This window comes from Orbicella franksi, chromosome 11 (genome assembly GCF_964199315.1).
Source record: "Orbicella franksi chromosome 11, jaOrbFran1.1, whole genome shotgun sequence".
Taxonomy (NCBI): domain Eukaryota; kingdom Metazoa; phylum Cnidaria; class Anthozoa; order Scleractinia; family Merulinidae; genus Orbicella; species Orbicella franksi.
In genome coordinates, this window is record NC_138155.1 from 6802085 (window position 1) to 6827913 (window position 25829).

A 25829-nucleotide genomic window follows, 5' to 3' on the forward strand; every position below is an offset into this window, starting at 1 on the left:
TATTTTCTTTTTGAAGGATCATGGAGAATTTTAAATCCAAAGTAATCTTTTATAACGCAAATTTCTTAAGGGGTTAGTAAATAATGCCCAGTTTTGGAGAATGTGATTTCTTAGTTGAAGTCCTTTAAGTAATGTCAAATCCAAAGTTACTCGGATAATTAAATACCTAATTATGTTACTTTGGAAAACTATTTATTCATATAAGAAAAATTGTTCCAGACTTGAAGACCAAAGTTAGTCAGGATAATTCTAATACCATAAATGAAAGTTCCAGTTTGGAGAATATCGCTTCCAATTTGTCACCATATGAAAAACTTAACAACCAAAATAAACTTGAGGATTTCTCAAACCATATGTGGACAATACAACACAATCCATGATTGGAAATTTGAAATTCACACGTGGTTATTGAAATTTCAACAGTTATCTGGCTAACCATATATGGTTTTTACAAAACCCATAGGGAATCAATGTTTTGTTTTTTAGGTCCTGTGGATTTTTTTACTAATTCTTTGACGGATGCTTAGTCACAACTGTACATTTATTGAAAAAAACTAACCTTTTACAATTAGCATCTACAATCTTTTGGAATTCGGAGGTATGGCACATGGTCAAAATGACATTTCTTTTTACCCCATCGACTAACTCGTAACGTCCGAGAACACTCTGGTTTTGCTAACCACGAAATAATTAGATTAATCCAATATTCCTGAAATTGTTCCTCTTTGGATAAAGAAACGTTCTGCAGTAACTTCGATGTATTACAACTTTTCTGCGCTCGAAAGTTCCGAAATGCGAATAGAATGAAAGTGGTCGATTTTCAACCTAGCTGGGACACGATTTTCTCGGAAAGACAAAACTATTTCAACGAAAACACACTGCTTGTTTGCGTTCTTGCTATGGCTTGCTATATCTAAAAAAGAGCGAAGTTGACTTTTTTAGCCTTTGCCAAAGTTTGGTTCGATTTTTATGTAGATATTTGCTTTTAACAGCGCTGCTCGGAATGGAACGTGCGGTGTCCGCGATCGTTTTGGAAAATTAATGAAAATCCGGTTTTTAAGCCAACACAGGAAAGTCAATCAAATTGAGTACTCTTCAGCCATAATTCAGCAACCTGCGTGTAATATCATTTGCGTAAACAGATTCTCGTTCTCATTCTTGGAATAATTGCAGTTTAGCGTGCATTGCAAATTATCTTCCTTTTAATATGTTCGCCCAAGCTGGATGAATAGACTGGATGAATAGACTAAGTTTGAGCGTTTTTGAAATAAATGCATAATATTTGTTATATATATAGCCTGACAACAAAAAGATCTGTTAATTGTGAGGTTTGCTTTCACTGATGTTTCACATTCTCTTTGCACTCGTCTGGCATATAGTTGCTGCGTTTTATTTTCCAAATTCGCTTCTTGGGACTATGTACCGACAAGACCAACTACCTTAAAATGACTCTCTTTTAGGTTCGGATTTAACAAGCCCTTCCGTACTTTCGGGTAAGAGAGCAAAAGCACGTTATTTCGGGGGATGCGTTCCAAATAAAGTAAAATCGATACAGAGAGCAGAAAAAGGTAACTGAATACGTTGAAAATGCTTTTATATTACTAACATCAAAAGCGCTCTAATATACTGCCTTTCAGTGTAATTTAGTATTTATTTATACTTCCATTGTTTCTCCTAAGAAGTAAAGCTGTGTTTGATGTCCTTACATTACGAGCGTGGCTACTTTCGGGGAGTCACTACTTGCGGGTTTTCCAAGCGATGGTGAATTTGTTACCTCTCTTTTCGGAGACTGGAGAAAAAGAATACGATACAAAACGAAAATCACGAATTGCGAATCTTTGAGTTAAAACAGCCTCGACCAGTCAATAGGAAATTGTAGATAATAATCCAGGTTTTCTGTGTCTGAGAACGGGGCAACTCCGTCAATCATCTGTTTCTGATCTGTTCGATATGAACAAAGGCTCTTAGTTAATTCGACATCTCATTGCTGAAACGGCGTCAGCTCTTCATGGATAGGTCAAATACTCTTCGCGTCGCATAATGTGATATTTATATACCCAATTAATACGTTTGCGAGACAACTAAAGCATAAAGACTTGTTTTAAGTAGCGCATAAGCGTAAGCATAAGCAACATTCGCTGTGTCTGTTCGAGATAAATGCATAATATTTGTAAAAGCAGACGTTAATAAATAATACTTCTGGCGTTACTGCAGACAATGGAAAACACCATTAATACTTTCAGCTAGCATTTCAACACAAAAATGTTTAAAGTACGCTGTCGGTGATGTTTAAACATCCTCTTGGCACTCATTTGGTATATTGTTGCTGTCTTCTATATTTTCCAAATTCGTTTCTTGTCACTATTTACCCGGACAGGACCAACTACCGTAAAATTTCGAAAGTGACGTTTCTCTTAGTGTCGAATTTAGCAGCCCTCTCCTATCGCATTGTTTCGGAGATCGCCACTCTCGGGTAGCAAAAGCAGGTTATTTAAGGGATACCTCCCAAATAAAGTAAAAGTGTATCGATAAGCAGAGAGCAGAAAAGCATAACTGAATATGTTGAAAATGATTTTAAGATGATCCTTTTAGTGCACCTTCTTATATTTGTTATTTCCTCTTATTTCCTCACTACATGTTCCTCCTAAGAAGTAAAGCTTTGTTTGAGTTCGCTACTTTGTGCGCGTCGTTACTTTCAGGCAGTAGCTACTTGCGCGATTTTCTAACGAACGTGAAGTTTTATCCGCCGCTCCTTTCGCCGGAGGATGAAGAAAAAGAATTCGATACAAAACGAAAAGCATGAATCGTAAATCGTCTTGTTTAAAACAGACTCGACCAGTCGGTGGGAAATTGTTGATAATAATCCAGGTTTTGTTTATTCGTACCTCCATTGACTTGTGTACTTTTCTTCTGAGTCAATGTTAAAATGGACAGCATACAAATGCACCAGATGACCTTCATGGTCTTGAAAAATTGTCCCTGTGAAAGAGCATTAATAAAGCATCAACAAACAAGTAGAACATTTTACATAAATGATCCGTTTGGAAATAAAATATAAATTGCACCAAAACAAGCAGCACAAAGTAGCTCTTTGTTGGAAAAACTTTTAGAAAAAATAATATCTTGGGTATAATACGATCACGAATGGCAACCTTCGTGTTCATGCAAACAATCGTGCGGCCTACCAAATCTGTCACGTGACATTGGAATCAGATGACACAGCCTAGTGGAGACATTTGGGGAAAAGGTAAAATTGCTGTCGAAAGCAGTTGAGAAAATTAAACTCAGAAACGCCCATTAATGGATATAGCAGCAAAAGATCGATCACGTTCGGTCGTGCGAATAACATTGTGACTAAATTTTCAGCTTAACATTCGCGTTTCGATTTAATCTAACGCTTTTATCATTGAAAAGGTGGCCTGCTTTAGTGGATGCCATCCTAACCTTTCAAAAAATTCAAAGGGCAAAGCGGAAATAAAGAACGTAAAACACAGTTTCAAAACAGTAGTAAAGGAGCAAAACCCGGACTATACCCTGGTAAAAAACACTCACTGTAAATTGCTATTTTACTTTAGTCGCACTTACGTTCTCCTAATATTATGTCTCAGAACGGGACAAGTGAACAAAAGATTTGTTTTACGACGCCAGTTTCTGATCGCTCGGCTTTTAGCTAATTCAGCTTATTGTGCTGAAACGGGGTCAGCTCTGCATAGACATGTCATGTCTCATGCGATGTTTACACAATTATAACTTCGCGGGCATATCTAAGGCGAAAAGGCTGGCTTTCAGTAGCCCACAAGCAAGAAGGATAATTATAAGCAACATTCGCTGTGTCTGCTCGAAATAAATGCATAATATTTGTACAATTTCCCTACCTTCTTTCAAACTTCAATTCACCGTGTTGTCCTTATCTGAGACACGATACCAAAAGAGAGTGAAACTTGAGCAAAATAGCCCTTAACAATGTTTATCTTAAATCACATTGACATTTGGTTTCATTTTTCCTTTTTTTTTTTTTTTTTTTTACAGATCTTCCTGTTTTCATTTGGTATTCAAGTGAAAGTTATTCTGTCTACACACGCAGAGAGTTCTTTTGTCGGAGCTGCTTTGATCAGTCTGCTTTCATTCAAGGTAAGAGTTAGAGTAACGTTATTTTAAAGACCCTCCTTATAAACGCATGATCTCAACACTGATATACATCTGAATCGTTAAAGATCTAGAAAGAGAAGAGAATACATTCCATGGAACTAGCTGTATAAACTCTGTCAGCCGGAGAATTGCAAATCCGCATTTGCGTGAATGAGGTTGTCAGATTTTAAACACAGGTTGAGCCTAGAAACGAAAACGACAGTCTTGGCCTAAGGCGTTCAGAAATGAAAGGGGAAAAATGTAAAGGATATGATGCACTGAACTTATTTTGGACAAAGGTGGAAGATGCGGGATGTAAAAAGGAGCTGAATAATAGTGAACGGCAGTGAACTGAAATTCCGTCAAACTCAAAATGATTTTTATATTATAGAACAGTAAAGTGAATCCCAAGATTAGTATTTGATTCGTATTTTTATAGGCTGCTAAGAACGGGAGAACTCGGTTAAAGTGTTGTTTTACAATGTCAGTTTCTGCTCGCTATGAACAATGGCTTGCAGTTAATCCATCTCATTGTACTGCATGGACAGATCAGAAAATCTTTATGTCTGTTGCGATGTGTACACAATCAAGTTCTCACGACATATCTAAGGCGCAAAGGCTGGTTTTCAGTAGCGCAGAAGCGGTAGAGTAAGCAACATTCGCTGTGTCTGTTCGAAACAAATGCATAATATTTGTACAATTTCTCTACCTATTTTCAAACTTGAACTCGTGAAATCTCCATCCTGACGGTACCTCCAGCCTGAGAAAGGTACTCTTTGGGGTGGACCCTTCCCACGTAGTCCGTCATTGAAAGAAGGTGGATGAAACTTGACAAATATAGCACTAACAATGGTTTTTAAAGTCACATTGATATTTGGTTTCGCTTTGGTTTGTTTGATAAATAGCTTGCGAGCACGTTCATCCAAATTCCTGCAGCCTTAATTGCTGTTCTTAGAACAGGTTTGTTTGCTGCTAAAATACAAAAGTAAAGAGCTGTATTGAAAAACATGAAGTCAATCGAACTGGACAAAAAGAAGATTATTTCAGCAAATCTATACATCAACATAGCCCCAGACAAATTATAAATCCTTCTTGCGAGAGAATAAGCCAGTTCACTGGGCATGGATAGGTCAAACACTCTTCATGTCTCATACCGTGTTACTTATATATACAATTAGTAGGTTTGTACGACATATGTAAGGCGTAAAGGCTAGCGCGTAAGGGTAAGCGTAAGCAACATTGGTTGTGTCTGTTCTAAATAAATGCGTAATAATTGTAAAAAAAAAAGGCATTAATAGATGGTACTCCGCGTCACTGTAAACAACGGAAACACCATTAATGCTTACAGCTAGCATGTCAACACAAAAATGTTTAAAGTACGCTGTCACTGATGTTTAAACATCCTCTTTGCACTCGTCTGGCATGTTGCTGCTGTCTTTTATAGTTTCCAAAATTGTCACTGTTTACCCGGATGGGACCAACTACCGTAAAATTTCGAAACTTGAGTAACATCACTCTTTCAGTTTTGGAACTTGTAGGCCTTTAATCCTATCGCATATTTCCGGGGATCGCTTCTTTTGCTTAGCAAAAAGATATTATTTTGGGGATACTTCCCAAATACAATAAAAATATATGGCTATACAGAGAGCAGAAGAGAATATCTGTTTATATTTAATCCATTGTTTCTTCTAAGACGCAAAGGTGTGTTTGAGTTCGCTACTTTAAGAGCCCGTCGTTACTTTCAGGGAGGCGTTACTTGCGCGATTTCTTAACGAACGCGAGGTTTTGTCGCTTCTTTCGAAGGGTGAAGAACGAAAAGAACACCATACAAAACGAGAAGCACGAATATTATTTTGTGTAATAGTATTGTTGGTTTAATTGGAGGACAATGGCATAAATCTTGTTGGAAGGACAGTTAATTTGGAAATCGCACTTTGCTATACCCATGAATTTGTAAGCAAGATTTATTCTGATATCTAAGGTGGTTTAATGATAACCGTCCTATTTTTGAATATTTTATCTGCAAAGTCAATTGTCTGAGTTTCGAAATGTTATGATCTTTTTAAAGGATCACGGGGAATTTTAAATTCAAAGTAATCTGTGATCATGCAAATACCTTAAAGAGGTTAATAAATAATGTCCAGTTTTTGAAAATGTGATTTCTGAAGTGAAGTCCTCTGGGCAGTGTCAAATCCAAAGTTACTCGAATAATTAAATATCTAATTATGTTACTTTCGAAAACAATTTATTGATATAGGGGGAAATTGTGAAAGACTTAAAGACCAGTTTGGAGAAAATCACTTTCAATTTGTCACCGTGTGGAAAACGTAACAACCAAAATAAACGTGGGGATTTCTCAAACCATATGTGGACAATACAACACAATCCATGATTGGAAATTTGAAATTCACACAGGGTTATTGAAATTTCAACAGTTAACTGGCTATGCATATATGGTTTTTACAAAACCCATAGGGAATCCATGTTTTGTTTTGTAGGTCTTGTGGATTTTTAACAATCCAAAGGTAAACCACAACACATCTTGTGTAGAAAAGTTAGCAGTTTTTCCCGTGAAACTGAAGAAGGTAAACACATTTATATCTTTATACTTTAGAAATACTTTAATTACATGTTTGTAGGTGCAGGGAAAATACTTTTTGTCACGCACACGGCTACTTGCGTGATTTTGTGACTTTTATAAAGGCTTTAAACTCATTCTTTGACGGATTCTTAGTCACAACTTTTCATATATTGAAAGACCTAACCTTATATAATTAGCATCTACAATCTTTTGAGTTTCGGAGGTATGACACATGGTCAAAATAACATTTCTTTCTACCCCATCAACTAACTCGTAACTCCCGAGAACACCCTGGTTTTGCTGACCACGAAATAATTAGAATAATCCAATATTCTTGAAATTGTACCTCTTTGGATAAAGAAACGTTCTGCAGTGAGTTGGATGTATTACAACTTTTCTACGCTCGATAGTTCCGACATGCGAATAGAATGAACCTAGCTGGGACTCGATTTTCTCGGAAAGACAAAACTATTTCAACGAAAACACCCTGCTTGTTTGCATTCTTGCTATGGTCTAGCTATATCTAAAAAGGAGCGAGGTTGACTTTTTTTAAGTTTTGCTCGATTTTTGTGCCGATATTTCCTTTTAACAATGCTGCTCGCAATGGAACGTGCGGTGTCCGCGATTGTTTTGGAAAATTAATGAAAATCCGGTTTTTTAGTCAACACAGGATGGCAGTCAAATTGAGTACTCCTCAACCATAATTCAGCAACGTGGGTGTAATACCATTTGCGTAAACAGATTCTCGTTCTCATTCTTGGAATGATTGCAGTTTAGCGTGCATTGCAAATTATCTTCCTTTTAATCTGTTCGCCCAAGCTGGATGAATAGACTTATAAGTTTGCGCGCTTTTGAAATAAATGCATAATATTTACACTATATATAGCCTGACAACAACAAAAAAAAGAAGTTAATTGTGAAGTTTGCTTTCACTGGTGTTTAACAACCTCTTGGCACTCGCCTGGCTTATAGTTGCTGCGTTTTATTTTCCAAATTCGCTTCTTGTGATTATGTTGTGACAGGACCAACTACCGTAAAATGACTCCCTTTTAGGTTCGGATTTAGCAAGCCCTTCGGTCCTTTCGGGTAAGAGAGCAAAAGCATGTTATTTTGGGGATGTGTTCCGAATAAAGTAAAATCGATGCAGAGAGCAGAAAAGGGTAAATGAATACGTTGAAAATGATTTTATATTACTAACATCAAAAGCAATGTAATTTAGTATTTGTTTATATTTTAATTATTTCTTCTAAGGAGTAAAGCTGTGTTTGATGTCCTTACATTACGAGCGTCGCTACCTTCAGGGAGTCGCTACTTGCGGGTTTCCCAAACGAAAGTGAATTTTTACCTTTCTTTTCGGAGGGTGGAGAGAAAAAGTACGATACAAAAAGAAAATCATGAATTGCAAATCTTTGAGTTAAAACAGACTCGACCAGTCGATGGGAAATTGTTGATAATAATTCAGGTTTTCTTTTCTGAGAAGACAATTATCTGTTTCCGATCTGTTCGTTGTAAACATTGGCTCTTAGTTAATTCGACATCTCATTGCTGAAACGGGGTCACCTCTGCATGGACAGCTCAAATACTCTTCGCGTCTCATGTTGTCATATTTATAAACACAATTAATACGTTTGCAAGACATATCTAAGGCATAAAGGCTTGCTTCAAGTAGCGCATAAGCGTAAGCATAAGCATAATTCGTTGTGTCTCTTCGAAATAACTGCGTAATATTTGTTAAAGCAGACGTTAATAGATGATACTTCCGGCGTTACTGCAGACAATGGAAAACACCATTAATACTTTCAGCTAACATTTCAACACAAAAATGTTTAAAGTACGCTGTCAGTGATGTTTAAATATCCTCTTCGCACTCGTTTGGTTTATTGTTGCTGTCTTTTATATTTACCAAATTCGTTTCTTAGCCCTATTTACCCGGAAGGGACCAACTGCCGTAAAATTTCGAGAGTAACGTTTCTCTTAGTGTCGAATTTAGCAGCCCTCTCCTATCGCATTGATTTGAAGATCGCTACTCTCGGGTAGCAAAAGCAGGTTATTTAAGGGATATCTCCCAAATAAAGTAAAAGTGTATCGACAAGCAGAGAGCAGAAAAGGATAATTGAATACGTTGAAAATGATTTTAGGATGATCCTTTTAGTGCAGCTTCCTACATTTGTTATTTCTTTACTAAATGTTCCTCCTAAGAAGTAAAGCTTTGTTTGAGTTCGCTACTTTGTGCGCGTCGTTACTTTCAGGGAGTAGCTACTTGCGCGATTTTCTAACGAACGTGAAGTTTTATCCGCCGCTCCTTTCGCCGAAGGATGAAGAAAAAGAATACGATACAAAACGAAAAGCATGAATCGTAAATCGTCGAGTTTAAAACAGACTCGACCAGTCGGTGGGAAATTGTTGATAATAATCCAGGTTTTGTTTATTCGTACCTCCATTGACTTGTACACTTTTCTTCTGAGCCAACGTTATAATGGACAGCATACAAATGCACTAGATGACCTTCATGGTCTTCAAAAATTGTCCCTGTGAAAGAGCATTATTAAACATCAACAAACAAGTATAAAAATAACCGAAATGGAGAACATTTTACATAAATGATCTGTTCGGAAATGAAATATAAATTGCACCAAAACAAGCCGCACAAGGTAGCTCTTTGTTGGAGAAAAACCTTTAGAAAAAATAATAACTTGGGTATAATACGATCACGAATGGCAACCTTCGTGTTCACACAAAGAATCGTACAGCCTAGCAAATCTGTCACGTGACATCACAATCAGATGAAACAGACTAGTGGAGACATTTGGGAAAAAAGTAAAACGGCTGTCGAAAGCAGTTGAGAAAATTAAATTCAGAAATGCCCGTTAATGGATATAGTAGTGAAAGATAGATCACGTTCGGTCTTGCGAATAACGTTGTGACTAAATTTTTAGCTTAATATTCGCGTTTCGATTTAATCTAACGCTTCTATCATTGGCAAGGTGGCCTGCTTTAGTGGATGCCATCCTAACCTTTCAAAAAATTCAAAGGGAAAAGCGGAAATAAAGAACGTAAAACACAGTTTCAAAACAGCAATAAAGGAGCAAACCCCGGACTATAACCTGGTAAAAAACACTCACTGTAATTTACTATTTTACTTTACTCGCACTTACGTTCCCCTAATAGTATGTCTCAGAACGGGACAAGTCAACAAAAGATTTCTTTTACGACGCCAGTTTCTGATCGCTCGGTTTTTAGCTAATTTAGCTTATTGTGCTGAAACGGGGTCAGCTCTGCATAGGCATGTCATGTCTCATGCGATGTTTACACAATTATAACTTCGCAGACATATCTAAGGCGTAAAGGCTGGCTTTCAGTAGCGCACAAGCAAGAGGGATAATTATAAGCAACATTCGCTGTGTCTGCTCGAAATAAATGCATAATATTTGTACAATTTCCCTACCTTCTTTCAAACTTCAATTCACCGTGTTGTCCTGATCTGAGACACGATACCAAAAGAGAGTGAAACTTGAGCAAAATAGCCCTTAACAATATTTATCTTAAATCACATTGACATTTGGTTTCATTTTTCCTTTTTTTTTTTTTTTTTACAGATCTTCCTGTTTTCATTTGGTATTCAAGTGAAAGTTATTCTGTCTACACACGCAGAGAGTTCTTTTGTCGGAGCTGCTTTGATCAGTCTGCTTTCATTCAAGGTAAGAGTTAGAGTAACGTTATTTTAAAGACCCTCCTTATAAACGCATGATCTCAACACTGATATACATCTGAATCGTTAAAGATCTAGAAAGAGAAGAGAATACATTCCATGGAACTAGCTGTATAAACTCTGTCAGCCGGAGGATTGCAAATCCGCATTTGCGTAAATGAGGTTGTCAGATTTTAAACACAGGTTGAACCTAGATACGAAAACGACAGTCTTGGCCTAAGGCGTTCAGAAATGAAAAGGGAAAAATGTAAAGGATGTGATGCACTGAATTTATTTTGGACAAAGGTGGAAGATGCGGGATGTAAAAAGGAGCTGAATAATAGTGAACGGCAGTGAACTGAAATTCCGTCAAACTCAAAATGATTTTTATATCATAGAACAGAAAAGTGAATCCCAAGATTAGTATTTGATTCGCATCTTTATAGGCTGCTAAGAACGGGAGAACTCGGTTAAACTGTTGTTTTACGATGTCAGTTTCTGCTCGCTATGAACAATGGCTTGCAGTTAATCCATCTCATTGTACTGCATGGACAGATCAGAAAATCTTTATGTCTGTTGCGATGTGTACACAATCAAGTTCTCACGACATATCTAAGGCGCAAAGGCTGGTTTTCAGTAGCGCAGAAGCGGTAGAGTAAGCAACATTCGCTGTGTCTGTTCGAAACAAATGCATAATATTTGTACAATTTCTCTACCTATTTTCAAACTTGAACTCGTGAAATCTCCATCCTGACGGTACCTCCAGCCTGAGAAAGGTACCCTTTGGGGTGGACCCTTCCCATGTAGTCCGTCATTGAAAGAAGGTGGATGAATCTTGACCAATATAGCACTAACAATGGTTTTTAAAGTCACATTGATATTTGGTTTCGCTTTGGTTTGTTTGATAAATAGCTTGCGAGCACGTTCATCCAAATTCCTGCAGCCTTAATTGCTGTTCTTAGAACAGGCTTGTTTGCTGCTATAATACAAAAGTAAGGAGCTGTATTGAAAAGCATGAAGTCAATCGAACTGGACAAAAAGAAGATTATTTGAGCAAATCTATACATCAACATAGCCCCAGACAAATTATAAATCCTTCTTGCGAGAGAATAAGCCAGTTCACAGGGCATGGATAGGTCAAATACTCTTCATGTCTCATACCGTGTTACTTATATATACAATTAGTAGGTTTGTACGACATATGTAAGGCGTAAAGGCTAGCGCATAAGGGTGAGCGTAAGCAACATTGGTTGTGTCTGTTCTAAATAAATGCGTAATAATTGTAAAAAAAAAAGGCATTAATAGATGGTACTCCGCGTTACTGTAAACAACGGAAACACCATTAATACTTACAGCTAGCATGTCAGCACAAAAATGTCTAAAGTACGCTGTCACTGATGTTTAAACATCCTCTTGGCACTCGTCTGGCATGTTGCTGCTGTCTTTTATAGTTTCCAAAATCGTTTCTTGTCACTATTTACCCGGATAGGACCAACTACCGTAGAATTTCGAAACTTTAGTAACGTCTCTCTTTTAGTTTTGGAATTTGTAGGCCTTTAATCCTATCGCATATTTCCGGGGATCGCTACTTTTGCTTAGCAAAAAGATATTATTTTGGGGATACTTCCCAAATAAAATAAAAAATATATCGCTATGCAGAAAGCAGAAAAGAATATCTGTTTATATTTAATCCATTGTTTCTTCTAAGACGCAAAGGTGTGTTTGAGTTCGGTACTTTGAGAGCCCGTCGTTACTTTCAGCGTTACTTGCTTTCTTAACGAACGCGAGGTTTTGTCGCTTCTTTCGAAGGGTGAAGAACGAAAAGAACACCATACAAAACGAGAAGCACGAATATTGTTTTGTGTAAAAGTATTGTTGGTTTAGTTGGAGGACAATGGCATAAATCTTGTTGGAAGGACAGTTAATTTGGAAATCGCACTTTGCTATACCCATGAATTTGTAAGCAAGATTTATTCTGATATCTAAGGTGGTTTAATGATAACCGTCCTAATTTTGAATATTATATCTGCAAAGTCAATTGTCTGAGTTTCGAAATGTTATGATCTTTTTAAAGGATCACGGGGAATTTTAAATTCAAAGTAATCTGTGATCATGCAAATACCTTAAAGAGGTTAATAAATAATGTCCAGTTTTTGAAAATGTGATTTCTGAAGTGAAGTCCTCTGGGCAGTGTCAAATCCAATTACTCGGATAATTAAATATCTAATTATGTTACTTTCGAAAACTATTTATTGATATAGGGAAAATTGTGAAAGACTGAAAGACCAGTTTGGAGAAAATCACTTCCAATTTATCACCGTGTGGAAAACGTAACAACCAAAATAAACGTGGGGATTTCTCAAACCATATGTGGACAATACAACACAATCCATGATTGGAAATTTGAAATTCACACAGGGTTATTGAAATTTCAACAGCTAACTGGCTATGCATATATGGTTTTTACAAAACCCATAGGGAATCCATGTTTTGTTTTGTAGGCCTTGTGGATTTTTAACAATCCAAAGGTAAACCACAACACATCCTGTGTGGAAAAGTTAGCAGTTTTTCCCGTGAAACTGAAGAAGGTAAACACATTTATATCTTTATACTTTAATAATGTTGACAAAATTGGAACTCAAGAAATACTTTAATTACATGTTTGTAGGTACAGTGAAAACACTTTTTGTCACGCATACGGCTACTTGCGTGATTTTGTGACTTTTATAAAGGCTTTAAACTAGTTCTTTGACGCATGCTTAGTCACAACTTTTCATATATTGAAAGACCTAACCTTATATAATTAACATCTACAATCTTTTGAGTTTCGGAGGTATGACACATGGTCAAAATGACATTTATTTTTACCCCAATCGTTTAACTCGTAACGCCCGAGAACACTCTGGTTCTGCTGACCACGAAATAATTAGATTAATCCAATATTCTTGAAATTGTACCTCTTTGGATAAAGAAACGTTCTGCAGTGAGTTCGATGTATTACAACTTTTCTGCGCTCGATAGTTCCGACATGCGAATAGAATGAACCTAGCTGGGACTCGATTTTTCTCGGAAAGACAAAACTATTTCAACGAAAACACACTGCTTGTTTGCGTTCTTGCTATGGTCTAGCTATATCTAAAAAGGAGCGAGGTTGACCTTTTTTAGCCTTTGCCAAAGTTTTGCTCGATTTTTGTGCCGATATTTCCTTTTAACAATGCTGCTCGCAATGGAACGTGCGGTGTCCGCGATTGTTTTGGAAAATTAATGAAAATCCGGTTTTTTGGTCAACACAGGATGGCAATCAAATTGAGTACTCCTCAACCATAATTCAGCAACGTGCGTGTAATACCATTTGCGTAAACAGATTGTCGTTCTCATTCTTGGAATGATCGCAGTTTAGCGTGTATTGCAAATTATCTTCCTTTTAATCTGTTCGCCCAAGCTGGATGAATAGACTTATAAGGTTGAGTGTTTTTGAAATAAATGCATAATATTTGTAATATATATACCCTGACAACAGAAAAAAATTGTTAATTGTGAAGTTTGCTTTCACTGATGTTTTACATCCTCTTGGCACTCGTCTGGCATATAGTTGCTGCGTTTTATTTTCCAAATTCGCTTCTTGTGATTATGTTGTGACAGGACCAACTACCGTAAAATGACTCCCTTTTAGGTTCGGATTTAGCAAGCCCTTCGGTCCTTTCGGGTAAGAGAGCAAAAACATGTCATTTTGGGGATGCGTTCCGAATAAAGTAAAATCGATACAGAGAGCAGAAAAGGGTAAATGAATACGTTGAAAATGCTTTTATATTACTAACATCAAAAGCAATGTAATTTAGTATTTGTTTATATTTTAATTATTTCTTCTAAGGAGCAAAGCTGTGTTTGATGTCCTTACATTACGAGCGTCGCTACCTTCAGGGAGTCGCTACTTGCGGGTTTTCCAAACGAAAGTGAATTTTTACCTTTCTTTTCGGAGGGTGGAGAGAAAAAGTACGATACAAAAAGAAAATCATGAATTGCAAATCTTTGAGTTAAAACAGACTCGACCAGTCGATGGGAAATTGTTGATAATAATCCAGGTTTTCTGTGTCTGAGAAGGGGCAACTCGGTCAATTATCTGTTTCTGATCTGTTCGTTGTGAACAATGGCTCTTAGTTAATTCGACATCTCATTGCTGAAACGGGGTCACCTCTGCATGGATAGCTCAAATACTCTTCCCGTCTCATATTGTAATATTTATAAACACAATTAATAAGTTTGCAAGACATATCTAAGGCATAAAGGCTTGCTTCAAGTAGCGCATAAGCGTAAGCATAAGCAACATTCGTTGTGTCTCTTCGAAATAACTGCGTAATATTTGTCAAAGCAGACGTTAATAGATGATACTTCCGGCGTTACTGCAGACAATGGAAAACATCATTAATACTTTCAGCTAGCATTTCAACACAAAAATGTTTAAAGTACCCTGTCAGTGATGTTTAAACATTCTCTTCGCACAAGTTTGGTTTATTGCTGCTGTCTTTTATATTTACCAAATTCGTTTCTTGGCCCTATTTACCCGGAAGGGACCAACTACCGTAAAATTTCGAGAGTAACGTTTCTCTTAGTGTCGAATTTAGCAGCGCTCTCCTATTGCATTGATTTGAAGATCGCTACTCTCCGGTAGCAAAAGCAGGTTATTTAAGGGATGCATCCCAAATAAAGTAAAAGTGTATCGACAAGCAGAGAGCAGAAAAGGATAATTGAATACGTTGAAAATGATTTTAGGATGATCCTTTTAGTGCAGCTTCTTATATTTGTTATTTCCTTACTACATGTTCCTCCTAAGAAGTAAAGCTTTGTCTGAGTTCGCTACTTTGTGCGCGTCGTTACTTTCAGGGAGTAGCTACTTGCGCGATTTTCTAACGAAAGTGAAGTTTTATCCGCCGCTCCTTTCGCCGAAGGATGAAGAAAAAGAATACGATACAAAACGAAAAGCATGAATCGTAAATCGTCGAGTTTAAAACAGACTCGACCAGTCGATGGGAAATTGTTGATAATAATCCAGGTTTTGTTTATTCGTACCTCCATTGACTTGTGCACTTTTCTCCTGAGCCAACTTTAAAATGGACAGCATACAAATGCACTAGATGACCTTCATGGTCTTCAAAAATTGTCCCTGTGAAAGAGCATTATTAAAACATCAACAAACAAGTATAAAAATAGCCGAAATGGAGAACATTTTACATAAATGATCTGTTCGGAAATGAAATATAAATTGCACCAAAACAAGCAGCACAAAGTAGCTCTTTGTTGGAAAAACTTTTAGAAAAAGTAATATCTTGGGTATAACACGATCACGAATGGCAACCTTCGTGTTCACGCAAACAATCGTGCGGCCTACCAAATCTGTCACGTGACTTCGCAATCAGATGACACAGCCTAGTGGAGACATTTGGGAAAAAAGTAAAACGGCTGTCGAAAGCAGCTGAGAAAATTAAATTCAGAAATGCCCGTTAATGGATATAGTAGTGAAAGATAGATCACGTTCGGTCGTGCGAATAACGTTGTGACTAAATTTTTAGCTTAAAATTCGCGTTTCGATTTAATCTAACGCTTCTATCATTGACAAGGTGGCCTGCTTTAGTGGATGCCATCCTAACCTTCCAAAAAATTCAAAGGGAAAAGCGGAAATAAAGAACGTAAAACACAGTTTCAAAACAGCAATAAAGGAGCAAACCCCGGACTATAACCTGGTAAAAAACACTCACTGTAAATTGTTATTTCACTTTAGTCGCACTTACGTTCTCCTAATATTATGTCTCAGAACAGGACAAGTCAACAAAAGATTTGTTTTACGACGCCAGTTTCTGATCGCTCGGCTTTTAGCTAATTCAGCTTATTGTGCTGAAACGGGGTCAGCTCTGCATAGACATGTCATGTCTCATGCGATGTTTACACAATTATAAGTTCGCGGGCATATCTAAGGCGTAAAGGCTAGCTTTCAGTAGCGCACAAGCAAGAAGGATAATTATAAGCAACATTGGCTGTGTCTGTTCGAAATAAATGCATAATATTTGTACAATTTCCCTACCTTCTTTCAAACTTCAATTCACCGTGTTGTCCTTATCTGAGACACGATACCAAAAGAAGGTGGGTGAAACTTGAGCGAAATAGTGCTTAACAATGTTTATCTTAAATCACATTGTCATTTGGTTTCATTTTTTTTTTTTTTTTTTTTTATTTACAGATCTTCGTGTTTTCATTTGATATTCAAGTGAAAGTTATTTTTTGTGCACACGCAGGAAGTTCTTCAGCTGGAACTACTCTGGTTCTACTTTTATGCAAGGTAAGAGTTTGAGTAACGTTATTTTAAAGGCCCTCCTTGTAAACGGAGGATCTGAACACTGATACAATATACATCCGAATCTATAAAGATCGAGAAAGAGAAGGGAATATATTTCATTGAACTAGCTGTGTTAGCCGGGAAATTGCGCATTTGCATGGAGTAGGTCTTCAAGTTGTCAGACTTAAAACACAGGTTGAGCCTAGAAACTAAAACGACACTTTTGGCTTAAGACTGGTGTCCCGACTGGTGTCCCGCACGGAAATGGCAGGGAAAATTGTAAAGGATATGATATACTAAGCTTATTCTGGATAAAAGTGGTAGATAAGGGATCTAAACAGGAGTTGATTAGTTTGAACGGCAGTAAACTTAAATCCCGTTGTGATGAATTTGCATTTATATCTTAAAAAAATAAAATTGAATCCTAAGATTAATGTTTCATTCGTATCTTTATGCATATGGGGAGCTAAGAACGGAAGCGAGTGCTCTTAAAGGATGTTAAGAGTTATGTAAAAGAGGAATAGCTTGCGAGTACGTTTATCTAAATTGCTGCAACCTTAATTTCTGTTCTTAGAACAGGCTCTGTTGCTGCGAAAATACAATAGTAAAGAGCAAAAGGAAGTCAATCGACAAAAAGAGAATTAATTCAGCGAATTTACACATCAGTATAACCATAGACCTATTTGAAATCGTTCTTGAGAGAGAACAAACCAGTCATGGGTCACTTCTTGCACGTGATCCTCTCGCATGGAATGATCTGGCTTAGCCAATCATGTGCAAGCTGTCACATACACAGTTTATTCTCAAACATAGAACGTAAATCCTCGAAATTATAATAATAATAATAATAATAATAATAATAATAATAATAATAATGACATTTAGGGCAGTATATCCACAGGGTGGCTCTTCGCCTGCCCGATGCTAACTAAATTTACAATTGTAAAAAGGTTAAAAGATATCTAAAAATTTATATCTATATGTAAACTAGATAAAATTGTTCGTGGTAATTGCGAGAGATGAAATTTGCACATCACCAGTTTTTCTCACAACGAAACATAAATATGTGGACTATAAAACAATTCTTTTGGACTGAGCGTCCCTCAAGCAGTCGCACTTGTAATCGTCGTGCCTTTTGAGACTCTTTAAAGGATAGCCTGGAACTTGGGTAGTCTGGAATGTCAGTCATCTTCCAGCCTAATCCCCGGGCGACAGACGCGTCCCTTGCCCGGGCATCAGGCTGAGTAGAGCTTGCGGTGCATGAAAAATTCCTTGTCATTTGATTATAGCGTAATTTGACGTCATTAATTTTAGTCATCTCGGAAATGGAAGAAGCAAACGCATTCCTTCTTGTTCTATGTACAAGTAATATCAATGTCAGTTAGTTGGCTTTGTTTGGAAGGAAGGACATTGAAGCAGTACACTGCGCATTACACGGCTAACTGAAAATAATGTTGATTGGTTTATGTCCCTTCTTCTAGCTTAGTGTGCCTACCCAGCAGCATGGTCTCTGTCGCTAAGTCAGGTCTCTTGCTATTGGTGTTAGCATTTGTTGTCATTGAAACTTATGTAGAAGCATGTTTTGGAGGATCGGGTAGATCGAGTGAACCAAGTTACAGACGCAGATCACAAACCTCAAGTCAAACTCCACCACCAGACAGCCGTAAGCGTACTCCTACGTCCCGTAGAAGATCGACCCGTAGAAGACGTTCGTACGATCACTGTGGACCTTGTGAGTATGCCTGATATATTTTTAACTCGTGACTTTCGATAACAAGTAACTAGTTGTTGGTGGTGTGCAGATTATGCAAATGCTATGCAAATGAAGGTCGGTCTCTCATCTGTTAAGTTTTTGTGCTATTTCTGCTGACCAGTAAATAAAACGTAAGAAATGAATGCATGAGTAAATACTGCGGGCGCATATATCGTTTCAAATATTACGTAACTACGTGCTTGGAAACTTTTATTGACGGTTTGCTTTTCGGTCGGAGTTCAATTTCATTGATTTCGAAATAGGTGAAAAAAGTTGGTATTCCAATCATCGTCTGATTTGTGGCATTGCAGTTATAATCTATTTTAACTATTTGGTGTTCATTGTCATGTACTGATACTTGGAAGCTGTAAAATTTTTTGCTGTCGAATAAATATATTCTATTAGATGTTTTGGTGTGTAGTATCGCTGTATATTTTTATGAGTTGTGCTGTATTTTGAGGAGCCCGTAGGGCGAGTGAAAATACAAACAACGAGTAATAATATACAGCGATACTACATACCAAATCATCTAATAAGAGATTTATTATCCAACTGCTGTAGTCAATAAATTTATCAACAAAAGAGGGAGATTGTGACAGTTTTGCGTGCGCGCGCCGACCTGTGCGGTCAACAGGTTTTGTACTGTACAAATACGGCAAACAAGTTTTCTACTGTACAATATCGCTGTATATTTTTACTGTTATTCGGACGGTATTCGCTGCAGTTGGACAATAATGAACATTGCTGATACAGAGGACTTTTTATCATCTTCTTATCCTCGAGAAGTTTTCGTAGGCAATGGTTCGTTGCTTCGAGGTCCCTCGGGTGGCCTTGAAATCAGAAAAGGCCAAGCCAAAGATCAAAATCTTGGGGCACTTCAAGCTAAATTCGACAACATTTTCCGCGAGACAGAGGTGAAATTGGGGCGAAGTTAACGATCAACAGAAGCCAATCTTGTGTCTGATAATATTGACGGTAGTATCGTAATTGACGAAAGTATCAAGTGTAAGAGTTGAGCCTGAATTATGAAATTTTGGAATCCAAAGCAAATTTCACTTTGAGCTAGCAAGATTTTCATGAGCGCAAATCAAAAAAAAAAACATTACAAATGTGGTGGGTTGTATACGATTTATACAAGCGTGTATTGTTAACAGAGTATAATAACAGATTTGAAAAGTTATTAAACGAAAGATAAGTTCTTTTGAGGATAGTGCAACCCAATTTTAAAAAAGTTCAACTCGAGAGTTATAAGTGTTCGTTACTTGCGCAGGAAGGTTTCATCTAAATTCAAGCAAATTAATACTGCCAAACGCATTATGACTAGTACAAAGCAGTTCCTTGATGCTCGGTGGTACCAACAACTTATTTCGTAGCTAATTAAATATTCATACAGAAACTAGATGTGTCAGCAGATGTATTCCTACTTAAAACGGGATAGGTCAGCAACCAACAGGTTGTCAGTTAATCCTATTGAACTGAACAACGAACGTGAGTTCGGCAACTAGCCCATTTTTGAAATAATAAATGCCTATCCAAGATGCCGTCAAAAAATACGCAAGAGTGATAAATCAAAGGCTCCTGTGAGCCAGTCAATGGATGAATTCGATAAATGTAGAAAAGTTAGTTGAATAACATGAGAAGAGGAATTGATCGTTGTGGAGTTCTTCTTGGTACTGTAGTGAAAAACAAGAAAATAAACACCCTTTGATGCATGGGCTCTGATGTCCAGTGGTTGCTTATGGACATCTTTAGGTAAAGGTCAAGTCACTTAATGGATAGATTTTTTACATAGATTTTTTTTTTGTTCATTGTTATGTGAATCTGCCATTAAATTGTAATAAATAAAGTCTGCATACAGGCCAAGTGGCCCACCAGGCTGGAGCTTATCCCAGTTTCTGTAGCGTTAAGCAACTAGGAGTATTTCTACTCCCCCCTGGATGGGATTGTAGTCCATTGCAGGGGTACCCCTAGCATTAAGTTCGCTGGTACCCATTTACACACGGGGGTAGAGAGAAGCACTGTGAGAATAAAGTGTCTAACCTAAGAAGACAACGCAATGTCCACGGCCAGGGCCTGAACCTGGACCACTTGATCCAGAGACGAGTGCACTAACCTTGAGGCCACCACGCCTCCCACCCTTTAGGTGGCTGAATTTGCTCTCTGCTAAAATCATTTTATAAATTATAAATAATTATTTATTACATAATTGAAAATAGATTTCAACAGAGTGCAACAACAAAAATCAAGATGAACAACGCTTTTATTAGGAGCATTTTATTTCTTATTAAGTCCACTGAAATACTGACTACCGTGATGTAGCACATAAAAGGTAAGAGGAGACATTCTAGCCAGCAGTTTCCTATAGACACAGATTATACAATTTTTGCTGAGTTATAAATAACAATCTTTACAGCAGCAGGACATACACGTAGTAGAAGTACAGCATGATAGCCACCATTTTAAGAACTGAATGGAAATTCAACAGATATAAGCTGGAACAGTTAGGACAGCTTATACTTTGAATAAACATTGTAAGATTTGTATCTTATGGATAGAGACAGATTAGCACATTCAACTTTTGTGTTCCTTGATGATCGGTTCTAGGAGTTTCATTTAATTGTAGTCCTAATATTAAGACTGATTGAGATACTCTACACGTATATGTTCATGTATATGAACATGATATAGAACTGTTAATTTTAAGCTTCTGTTATATAATTTCTGTATTCCAGTGTAAAGCTATAAGTTCATTTCTTGAGTTAAGGTTTGACACACATAGCAAGTTCAGATGGATTCCAATTGTCAACATTCTTGACTTTAATAAACATACATGGATAAAGTTCTAAAGTGTTTCCAACTCTGTAATTATACATGCAGCTTGGAGAGCCATTTTATATGCTTGCAACCAATGTCTTTTGCAAAGAATGAGTTTCAACAGTTCAAGTGTCAGCTGACTTAAGTCTTGAAAACATCTTATTCTCTATGTAAGCAGGAGAATTCCACATCCATCTGTAATTATCAGATTAATTCCATGAAATTTAAAGCGTGATTTGTGTTGTTAAAGCCAGTTTCTACTAAGTCTTTTGATTTTACTTTTGGCAGCTGATAAACACGTCTAGCATCAGTGATGTTGTTGTTGATATTAACATCTGCTTACTGTCACTTGCATATTATACTGTAGTTGTTATTGCAATGTTCATCTGGGTTATATGCACATGTACAATAGTACAACTTGCTTAACCTGCAATACACAATAACTATAATAGTGATTTTAAAAGGGTATAAATGATTATATGCATAAAAATTAACAATTATTCCATGAGCGCGCGTTGGATATGAGATGGTAAATAGCCAACGAGGCCCGTAGGGCCGAGTTGGCTATAACCAATCTCATATCCAACAAGCGCGAATGGAATAACTGTTTTATTAAATTCGGTGCGTTTGTATTCTTGGAAATATAGCTTCATTTTATTGGGTTTTAATTTTGCAAAACGACCGGAAGTCGATGTGGCAAAAACAACAACAAGTGGGAAATCACATGACATGCGCGCCGTTTGTAAAATTAGTTGAATGAAAAATTTGAGAGCGAAGCAAACGAATTTGCTGAATGAAATTGCAATCAAATAGAATTCAAGAAACGTCTATCAAATGAAGGAGATATAACCTTGGCCAGAAAGTTTGAAAAGCGTTCGAGTTCGAGTCATGGAGAAGAGCTAAATAATTGTGCACTTGCACATTGCCATCGTAATAATGCTGCGGAAAACTTTGATCGCCATGTGACACAGACGTTGTGCCAAAATTATTCTCGACAAGATCTCTCTCACGATTCCCTTGCTTTGAAAGCCTTGGCATTTCGAGCTGTATGTGTGGAGCTCATTGTTGGTCAGTTCTAGAGCCAAGGACAGAAACTATCTTAGCGTCAGATTCATCTTCAGAATCTCCGAGGCCATCCCGGTGGTTTTTCGTAGCTGGTAAAGAACCGGGCTTACTTCGGTTCAGCTTAAAACACTCAACTCCTTGAGGTGTATTTCGCAAGGACAGAATTGTTGGCGCTAGCTGTCGTTGATTCTCTTCGTCGTCGTCGGCCAAAAAAAGAGACTGAGATAAAACTAGGTCATCCTCTGTAGCTGTGCGGGATTCTTGCTCTCGGCCGATCCGAGCTTGCTTAGTCGAACAGTTTCCTCATCTGCTCATTGGAAACTGGTTTCTTATGGATTACGCCGGCAATTATGCCTGTTTTCCTGCGGCCTTTTACAAATGCATATGCTCTAATAATTTATTTGCCTGGTCAGAGATAATGGAAAACGGTTTGTTGTGCGGCGGCGTGCGAAGGAAATGATCAACTGGCGGCTTTAATGGATTTAATCAATGAACTTTTGCAATACGTGTCATCTTTCTTCCTCGCAGACGAGTAAAAACACTTCAACTGAACATTCAGTTCTTCTTTTGACATTTCTTATATCGGTTTCGAAAATTTGGTGCCACCAGGACTAGCAAGCCATTCTGTTCAGGTAAAATTTGTTTTTGTTACATAATCTTCATGAATGCGTAAAATCTCGCCGGTCATATTTTAATTTTGCAACTTTAAGGGAAACTTAACGTATACGTACCGTTAAATAATCTTATCTCGAGCTTTGTGGCTTTTTTGTTGTTACTGGGTCGGCATTGTCCATAATTTCCTGTATTTGCTGTGTAGATAGCTCACCGAATGTGCTTTTTTTCATCCATTTTTTTTGTCGACGAACCTTTGCTTCACGCGAAAAAGCTCATGCCGAGCGACATTTGCCGCTTTCATTTCCATATAAGGTCAAACGCAGGTATAATGGCTGGTAACCGAGATCCAGTGAACCAATCAGAAAGCTAGAATTGCATTATCCGAGGCTGAGAATTTAATAATATTGTATATCTTTAATTTGCTTCCCTTCCCCTCCCCCCCCCCCTGCCCCAATAAAGTAAGCTACATGCCTAAGTAAGGTGTCCAAGTGATATTTCTTGTTTTTCTGGAAAGGGTTAAGAAAGAAAATGCTAGTTATGTCATGTTCTCCCTAAAGAAACACTGGAGTTAAAATAATTCTTTTAACCTGGAACAAAGGTATTGTCATGTACATCATCCGTAAATTTTGGTAGAGTTACATGTAATTTTGAATCTCTATGAAGACTAGGAATTTAGGGACATGAATAGCACAGTAAATTCAAACCATTCTTTGTTTCTGCCAATAGAGTTTCTGACTGTTTTGCTGTGTGATTTAAATAGGTGCTTGATACATTTAGATACATGTATTTATTTGGTATGTAAAGTTTCCATATTCAGCTAAATTATATATTAATAATGATCTCATATGATACATACAGGGAAATATTCAAACAGCTTTCATGAAAATGTAAATAGGCTTATGATCACTGTCGTCTGCAGTAAGACTCCAGGGTACCTACTGATTGTACACATTGTAATACATTGGTATATACATGATCTATCTGTGTACAGTAGTCAGTAGTAAACTGGTTAATCAACTGAGTGTATCCTTTGTTTGTTATAAGATATTTTTTTCAGAGCCTTTTGTTCTGAATTTGCCTGCTTTAGATCAGTATTGAAATCCCCAAGCAGTACAGTTGGAATTGTAGATTCTGTTAATACTGAGTCATGTAGATGAGTAAGAGGATCAATCAGCTGTGAAATTGTAACTTTAGTTTTCGATCGATAGATACCAATGACATGAATATTTGGAATTGGTTGGCTCAACACCATTACAGTGATTTACAAATTATTAATTAAAGTTATATCTGTATGGAATTTTAGTACAATTCAAATCATTCTTAATGTACAAAGGAGTTCCATAGCAAGTTCTTATGTTAGACTGATTGAAGTCATTTCTGTAAAGAGTTAATTCACTAAGCTGATATATATCATCTCTATCTAACAAGCAAAGTTTTGATTCAACAAAAATGTTGTCATCAGCTTCTTGAATGTTGTAATCACTTTGTACATCATCTATGTGGAGGTGGAGAGATCTAACATTCTGAAACAAGACTGTTTAATGGTGTCAGGTAAAGAGTTCCATGCAATTGCAGCTCTGTGTTTAAAATGAACAACAACCCTGTTCGGTTCTTGGCTTAGACACAACAACATTTAACGATTTCCTAAGATTATAAGAAGAAGCATTCTTAACAACTATATCATCCAAAGCCATATTATAAAAAGCTATATGCTTTATAATTAAAATACGAGAAAAATAATATAAACCTAGATATCAAAAGAAAGCTTAGGAATCAGATTCTGAATATAACATTCATTAATTTGTAACTTGACACTCGATTAATAAGTTAACCATATGCTGTGAACAACCTATTGTAGGTGTATTTGAGAAAAGATATCATAGATTGCATGGAATCAAGTGTTGTTAGTGTCAAAACAAAGTACTAGGTTCACTCTTCTGGTTAAGCAGAGGAACTTTGGGAGCCACGAAAATTATGGACACAGTGCTGCTTCAAAGTTCAACAAGATTTCGTACGAGAGAAATTTGTCAATTACTTGCCTAAAATTCAACTTATTGAGAAACTGTCTGCTTATCCTACTCAACTCAATGAGAGGATATAGCCCTGAAAATTTCACATCAATTGAACCGATACATCCTGAGATATCCTTTCTCAAAGGTATAAAATGCGTGTTTTGGGGAATTCACACATAAAGTTCCAAGAGAGTTTCTTTAATCAGTCGCACAGAAACAAGAGGATAACAGCCCATAATTTGACCAAATATGACATTACATCTTCAGCAGGTAGCTTAGAAGGCTACAGATAGATAGATAGATAGATAGATAGATAGATAGATAAATAGATAACCTTTATTTTAAAACGATGAGTATTAAAGCTACATGAGCTTGTGGGGTCGTTTGCAATTAACTAATCGCTAAGGAACTAAAAACTAGGGGTATTTACAGAGAAAAACGTCTGAACTTAAGTCAGCGATATATACAATAAGAGATTGTTAGCATAAGTTTTTAAGTGTATACAAAGTCATCTTTTCTAAAATTATAAGTGGATGCAGACGTTATCTTAAAGCTGAATTCATAGGTGATGCTCTCCGTATGCCGCAGAGCTTTCTGTCTAGGAGTTCGCCTCAGCTGTTCTGCTTGACGGCATTTCTTGTCTTTCTCATTTGCATAAAGCTTGAGAGCATCCAGCGTTGTCTCCACATGCTGGTAGTACACTTGCTTACATACATGTAGCAGTACATGTTCATTATGCTACAGAAGGATACCAGACCTTCATAGCCATCACCTATTTCTATGGAGTGGTAAATTACACGTCTGTTGATATCCACGGGTTTCCCTCTTGGTTATAAAGGAGGTCT

General features: G+C 37.1%; 1 pseudogene across 1 annotated transcript in view; it reads right to left on the minus strand.

Annotated features, from left to right (window-relative positions):
• The window catches only part of LOC145460123 (uncharacterized), a 71554-nt pseudogene extending 68116 nt beyond the window's left edge, over positions 1–3438 (minus strand). The window contains exons 1-2 of the transcript XR_014039804.1: positions 3397–3438; positions 2886–2979 (exon numbers count right to left, since the gene is read on the minus strand). The product of XR_014039804.1 is annotated as an uncharacterized LOC145460123 (transcript). The remainder of the gene's footprint in view (positions 1–2885; positions 2980–3396) is intronic.
• Positions 3439–25829: the final 22391 nt, after the last annotated feature.